At 41.8% G+C, this 7,839-nt stretch overlaps 1 pseudogene; it reads right to left on the reverse strand.

Moving 5' to 3' along the window:
* Positions 1–1,593: 1,593 nt before the first annotated feature.
* On the reverse strand, positions 1,594–4,847 carry LOC130136135 (actin-related protein 2/3 complex subunit 3-like; annotated as a pseudogene).
* Positions 4,848–7,839: the final 2,992 nt, after the last annotated feature.

Raw genomic sequence — 7,839 nt, forward strand, 5'->3', positions numbered from 1 at the left:
AAATCAGTCTGCAAGGAAAATGGTTCTGATGATAATAAGCCCAAGATTCTTGGGGATTTGCATATGCCGGCTAACTCAGTGATTTATGCATCTTTGAATCTTCATCGGAAAGCTGTCTTACTTCTGCTTTGCTATGCTATGCCTTCTCTTGTATGTTTGGCTGTTTTTGCGATTATGCATGATGATGTTGAGTCAAGTGGGTAAATAAATCGTACATTGTCACCTAACTGTCTTGTGTTCATTAAATGCTACCCGGTTTTTCACGAAGATGTTGGGGGTTGGGGTACCGTTTTCCTACATGCAGACTCTGAGCATCCAGATTACCATACGTGTACCGAGTTATGTACTGTTTTCCAATATGCTTTTCGTGTTACTCATGATTGCTTTTGTTAGCCACCGGCAGCCTTTTTAGTCAATAATCTTTTCATCTTGTGTGACTCCTGACTCTATATCGACTATGGAGTGTGTTGTTTAGCTGGTATAACTTTTGTTTGTAATAGAGAAACGCCCTGGACCTTGGTACTGAATGGAGAATAGAAGTTTTGAAAGACGGAAAAAGAAAGATTTGGGGGAGACAGAGAGAGAGATCAGTGACATAATCTATTGCAGTAATTTACATGATATGATTGGAATGATGTTATCTGGATTAGTTGGCGAAGATGTTCGCGATTTATACCGTACTCCGAGCATCGAGATTACCATATGTGTACCGAGTTATTATGTATTGGTTTCCGAAGTACGCTTACATGTTACTCATAAGTCCATTCGTTGCCACCGTAGCTTATTTAGCTTCCAAATTCTTTTATCTTAGTGTGGACTTTTGGCTCTGTATCGACTATGCAGTGTGTTGATTAGCTGGTGCAACTTGTGTTTGTAAGAGAGGTCTTGACCTTCGTACTGAATGAGAAGGGGCGTTTTAAAAGAACGCAGAAAGAAAGATTTGGGGGAAGAGAGCCCAGTGACAATTTCTCGCAGTAATTTTACATGATAGGATTGAAAGATGTAGTCTGATTGGTGCCACGCAAATTTTGAGGATTTTGACTTACTGAACATCGTGAATGTGCAAGTGAATGAACAAGAGGAGTTTGAACATAAGTAGTTTCTTCCGTTTAATTAGGAATGCTATGTCCTTCATAGTTTCAAAAATTGAACCGTCATTTTCCTGTAATCTTAATGGTGAGTCTAAAGTTGACGCCATCTTTTCCACTCATTTTGTTTCCAACTGGAATTTGTGCTTGCCTCATTTAAATCAATACCATGTGCTCAGCGAACTGGAATTTGAGTTAGCCCCATGTTCCTTTTTCTATGCGTTATCCTTTAAAGGCAATCCTTTAAACGAAGAGCTTGATATTACATAAACGTATTTCCATGCTAGCAACTTATGACAGACAGATACAATTGGGGCCTCTACCAGCAGCAACCCTTGACCCAGCCAAATCTGCCATATACATTCATGGGGAGAAATTCCCAACTCAGGGAAGAACTGTCCAATATGAAACACGTCGATGCCACGTACAATTCAAGCGCGTTGAAATGAAGAAACTACCTCAGAAAATCAACGGAAAGCTAAACGATATTGTGAATTTGGACCGGTTTATTTGTTCTTGAGAACACTACTATCCGAGCAAACGTTGTCACAGATCAAGGTACGATGATGTTCATGAATTTCCTCTTTGCAAATGCTAACCACCACTTGTTTGGAGTCCCGTTAGGTCTATATGCAACGCCTCAGCAGCCTTCCGCTTGTTTCTTTCTCTTATCTGCTTTAGATAATTTTCTCTGAACAGCTCTGCATGCAGAGAGGGTATTAGTGGCGGAACAGATTATAAATATGGAATACGGCAATTGTGATGAGATTGCCAAACTGACATTTTTTCCTCGTATCCAAGCATAGGATTTAACAGGCAGCATTCAATTTGTCTGATTCTAATAACAAGTCCGACCCAGTTGTTTGTGAAAGTGAACAATGAACCGCATTTCAGACCATTTCTTTTGAAAATATATTTCTCCAGCTGCTCTATATCAGCCAGCTCAAGATCTTTTTTTCTGCTGTTCCCGAAGAAGCTTCAAATCACAATGTTCTCCGAAGTTGTTTATCATTTACCCTTTGGCCAAGCTCTTTTTAAAGTAATATTAAATGCCACAATGTTTAAATCTAGAGCAGGCAATCTTCCAGGAGAGTCAAATGCGCAACTCAACCAACTTTGCACCATCAGAGACATGCTATTGCAACAGAGAAGTTTCGATAGAAAAATCCAGCCTTCTAAGGCCGTTGGATCACAGACAGAGAAATACTTTGCGGAGCCTCACTCAACCAGGCTGCAACCTAGGACTGACACTACAAAGATACACAAAGGGGCACAACGCGAAGTATATACTCTCCCACACATTTCTGTTCAGCAGGCTGACAGCTGAAAGATAGATGTCAAACACCTTCTGACAGAACCCCCAAATATAGGCTTTAATTACTGTAAACCCATTCAGCACAGGACATGGTTGACAAAAACAGAGTCAAGTACTTCATAAGACCACCAGCACATGGACGCACTTCAGTGAGTGCATATGTACCCAGGACAACTTTATATGCCATCCGTCTAACGCTTGCAATCCTAAGTCGATTGCTTGCATTGGCAAAAAGGTTATTTTGAAATTCCTAGATGGATAAGGAAAACTGAACCGTACATCTAAAGAGCTAAATTGTTACTATGTAGAGGCACTAGTAGGAAACTAATGCAACTTCCCAACTTTAAGTTGAAGTTAGTAATTTGCACACCAAGATTAAATTCATACAGGAACGAACATGTTTGCCTCCGTTAACGTTTTCATCCAAAGCAATAGCTTTCTAAATTGAACACCCAATCGGATACCAGTTACCACCAGAATATGCTGCAGATGCCAGTATTGCACATTTAGAATAGTCGAATCAAATCAAACCACTTCCAAACCAATTAACTGAGGGAGGCAAAAACAGAGAAAAGCACAAATGAACGACGACTAATTGAGATGCTTAACATGTTCCAATCAATCAATCAAGTGGAAGGACAAGTATAAGATGAATATGCATATTGACGATAACTCATGAACGCAAGATATTATCAACTTTATATGACAAGAGCTCTTGCCTGCTTCCTGTGGAGACTGAGGCAAGGGGAAAAGGCCTGGAAAAGGGGAACCCAGATTCTCCAGGCACGTGGGACCTTCTCCAGACCCAAGTTAATGATAGCTTTGGTCCCTTCAGCCAAAGTTCTGCAGCCCTCTAGCCTCTTTTTAGTGCCACGTTGATGTAGAATGTCAAATAAATAAGGAGCTTATCCGCAGCACTCTTTATATCAAGTTCCTAAAGAAGACATTGGCCCGAAGAATGTGATTGTTTATCAACAATATCGGTTCTATCTGCAGAAAGCATGCATCAGAAACCAAGCACACAGAATAAAAATGTTTCAACTGATGAAATCAACTATTACGTTGCTCAGAAGTTGGAGCTGACCCTTTATATGGCTTTTTTAAGGGAAGCAAAGGACACCCACATGCCTTAGTAATCCCTTCCTCATTCAAAACTTGAATGGTAAACCTGCCCTGACAGCAATTTCTAAGCATAATCAGAAAAGGACACTATATATCCTGGAATTGCAGGAGACACAACCGAAGCAATGTAAAAAGCAATCTAAATGGACGATTACGTCGCAACTTTGCTCATCTTAGCAAAATTACACAAACAACGCATTGGTTCGAAGAACTTGCACTCCAATTTTATCTTTTAGAATGCAGATTCATTGCATTTAGTTAATTGCGAGCGTCACGTCTCATTCTGGTCATATCTAGATTGATCTGCATTGTCTAGTTCTTTCCTTGCTCTTTACATGGCATCTCTAAATTATACTCAAGGTGAAGGAAGCTACAAGGCCCTTTCTTTTGCAAGACTTAGGCCTCATCACCTTTCACCGGAGATGAAGACCAGAATTGACGCCAATTTCGGTCCAGTCTAGATATCATTTCCAACTACATACGGAGAACATGAGCAGCTACCCAATTCTAGTCTCAGAATCATCTGTTCTTCCCCTACATTGTTTTGGTGCTTGCTGCTCAAAACATGGAGACGGATCTCATACCCCCATCAGGTTTATCTTGACACAATGCATTTCTCTTCTTGCCTCCTCCTCTTAGAGCTCGTTCTCTATCTCCACTAAATTTCCTAAAACCAATCTCCACATCTTTGACGAGCGCAATTACTGAAAAGCAAATCGCGATAAACGCCCCCGACAGAAAGATTGTCGACTGGAAACATAAGTTAAACGAGGTTCACATCACCGTACCATGCTGCTTCTCTGGCAATGCGATGCTCAAACTGCGACTGCCCAGAACGTCGAGTTCGTCGAATTCTCTGCATAAGCCGTAACACAAACAATCCATCAAAACAACCATCGCGTTGGAAGCAGCGACAGGACCCATCTCGCTACGCTCGCGGTCCGTCCGCAGCAAAATTTTGCTTTACCTGAGATGGGGACCGAGCGACGGCGAGCGGCCTGGGATCGATGTCGGTTCTCGGAGAGCCGATCGGAGGCGGTGGACAGATCGGCGTTGCCCGGCGAGCGTGGCTTCCGTCGACGGCTCCGCGATTCAACGGACGAGAATGAACGTACGATGACGACGACGACGACGACGACGATGATGGGAAGACGATGAAAGATTGAAGCGAATTCGGGGCGGTGTTTTGGCCCGAATCGGTGATGCGAAATGCGAGTCTGGGTCGGTACCCACTTAGCCCCGGGGCGGATCCCGATATGGACCGGTCGGGGCTCCCGTATCCACGGTTTTGGACAGCATTAGATTTGCGCCTTCTCTTCGGGCTTTAAAATATCTCTCCGAAAAATATTTTCCGATTTTCCGTTGCCTTGGCTGGAAAACGCTTCCGTAGGAAAATATTTTTCTTCCCCTCACAAAATAACCTAAGTCTACGAAAATGACTCCGCTCTTCAAATGAAATCATTTTCCGGACTCGGCTTCTTCTTCTTCTTCTTCACTAAGGTTACCGGCCACCGGCCGCCGCTGCCTCCAGGCCTGCCGCGCTTTCTGCCGCCGCTGTCACAACGCTTCGCGCCGCCACACGGGCGAAGGCCAAAATATTTTCCGAAACTTTTTCATATTGATCACAGAACACCGGAAAATTATGTTCCGGGAAAACATTTTCCAGGAAAATGACTTCCGGGAAAATATTTTCCAAAAGAAGAATATTTTCCGCCAAACGAACGGAGAAGATCAATTCCGTAACTTCGAATTATGTGATATGTGTGTGTGTGTGTATATATAGAGAGAAACATGATATTGCAGTTTCTAATGCTAACTTGACAATTGACATTGACCCTCTAATTAGATTTCGGAAGAGTAATAAATTAGGCATATAAAAAGATTACTCATATTTTCGAAAAACGCAATCACGACATCAAGATATTATCTTTCTTTATCCCTTTCTCCTCATACTCTAGAAGTAATAGGCAAAGGCAACAAAAGTTATTGACACTTTCCTTTTCGACGCTTATTCTTTCTTGCACTCTTCAATAATTTTTTGAAATTAGATGATTGGGTCTACTATAAAATTTATCCCCATGCAACATGTCGTCCCAAACCCTTACCATACCATCTTCCTTAAAAAGCATGATAAGGTTTTAAAGAGGTACGAATGATTTCCATGTTTTATTACGGTGCAACGTTTTGTTTTCGTTTTTGTGTTTTTGCCGTTGACCAAAGAGCTACAGGTTGAGTTCACGTTAAGGTGTCTTTTTTTTTTTTTTTGCTCTAGATCAAGTTTGCGATACTATGTATCGCATCTCTTTTTTCTACAAAGATGAGGATATGCGGCGTGATTAAAAATATCACATGACGTTACTTCTTTACAAGTGATAAAATTATGTATAAATCTTAAATAATCGATGAGGCTGACTCGTAGATTTAAGGAATGGAGATGAAACATACGTAGAGGATCGAGGCAAGTCAAAATATGAAGTATAGACGAACTATCCAAGATTGCACTTTTCTTTGATAGGCTAAAAAACAAAACATGCGAAATACTTAATCATGGTAACTATCCTAACAAAACCGAGGCAGTTTTATTTTTTTTTTAGTGTAAACTGAGGTGAATTTAGTAGTTTTGGGGATGGGAATAGGGCCGCCCTAAATAAAAAAAAAATAGAATTTTATCCCAAAGAGTTATGGAAGCACAAGAAAATACATAGTATAAAACTTGCCCCTATTGTTTGGCCTTCTCTATGAAGATTCTGTACTTGCATTGAAGTGAGAAAGTAGAAAACGTATGTCAATCTACGTGTCAATATAGTCAGAGCGTACGCCGATAGCAGCCCGGGCCGCCGTCCCGTCGCCGTCGTTCTTCGTCGCCGGCCCACTGCCAGCGGCGGCGACCGCTTCAACGTCTCCTTCGATCGCATGCCCCGAACCTCCTCGCCTCCGGTGAACTTCCGGGTATCTGATTCTTCCTCCTCCGTACTAGTATCTCGCTTCAACCCTCTGTCCCCTCGCCAAGAAGACGCGTGCGGGTCACATGCCCGGCTTGGTGCGACCAACTGGTCACATCTGTCGGCCGAAATTCCGTTAAAGTTCGTGTTTTTATTGGCTTGTCACGCCTCGTGTCTCTGTCACGATCGCCTGTACTGTCCTCGTCCCCAAGCTTCTTCCCATGTTTTTGGGAAGCGTCGAGGTTGGCGTGGGTGAAGATAGTTTTTGCAATATGCTAGCTGGGGGACCATGAATTTTGAAACTTAGTGCATTTGCTGGAAAGGAAAGGAAAGGAAAGGAAAGGAAAAGGTGTGGGTTGTAGATTCAATGAGAAGGGGCCTAAGTCGTGGCTTCTGCTTCTGGAAAAGAAAATTTGACGGAAAGTTGTTGATCATTCCCTTTGTTCTGGATTGCTATGTGAAAGGCTTTGGCACTAGTTTCACATATGAAGCGATGGGCTTTTAAAAGCCTCTAGTTGCTTCAGAAATGATGCCGTGATTAGATTGACGGTATTTGAGCATGAAAATGAGTATTTGACTTTGTTTTACAAGGCAACAAGCGTTTTCAAGCTCATATTTTTATGTTTGAGTCAAGAGATAATATTCTAAATGTCATTTTCAAGTGTACTAAGGATGCTTTCTTAATGCATTTCTAGTAGTCACTCCTCCTCATCTTTCTTTGCTTTGACACTGCAATTCAATAGAGGGGTGTGATTAGCTGGTAAAACTACGTTGAGAAAGAAGCCCATGGGCCTAGCAGTGAAGCTTTTGGCTGTCTAATGGATCAGTTGAAGCTGATCGGATATCAGCTCTTGTAGAAAGCAATGATCCTTACAAGAACCCGGAAAAGCTTTCAGAGTCATTGTCATTATAGATGTGGCTATTAGAGAAAAAATGCTTCCATGGTTTTGAGATTCCTCAAATTACCTGAGAATCCAGTTAGAGTGTGAACCGATGAGGAGAGAATTTTGGTCCCCGCTAGTAATGTTCTAGGCCATCTAGCCAGGGCTGTATGGAATGATGAGATGAACGGCGAGATTGAACGCCAGGTGTGCTACTTTTCTACTAAAGGAATCTTTTATGCTTTTTAAAAAAAAAAAAATTGTATTACGGATTTCTTTATTTCTGCAGTTCGAAATAGCTCTCTGATTGGCTGCATGGCGAGAGAGTGGACAGCATCATCGCCCTGTTGCTGTTCTTATCTTGAAAGCAAGCAATTTTACTAAGTTATTTTTCAGTCGGACGTTGTTGCCATAATAATTTCAAATAGAGGATAGAGAATTCTAGGGGGATTTGTCAAGATTTAATGGTGGAGGGATCGTTATTGTTGAGG

Source organism: Syzygium oleosum, unplaced genomic scaffold (genome assembly GCF_021117445.2).
Source record: "Syzygium oleosum isolate NSW1041296 unplaced genomic scaffold, Sole_v2.1 Sole_v2.42, whole genome shotgun sequence".
NCBI classification, from domain to species: domain Eukaryota; kingdom Viridiplantae; phylum Streptophyta; class Magnoliopsida; order Myrtales; family Myrtaceae; genus Syzygium; species Syzygium oleosum.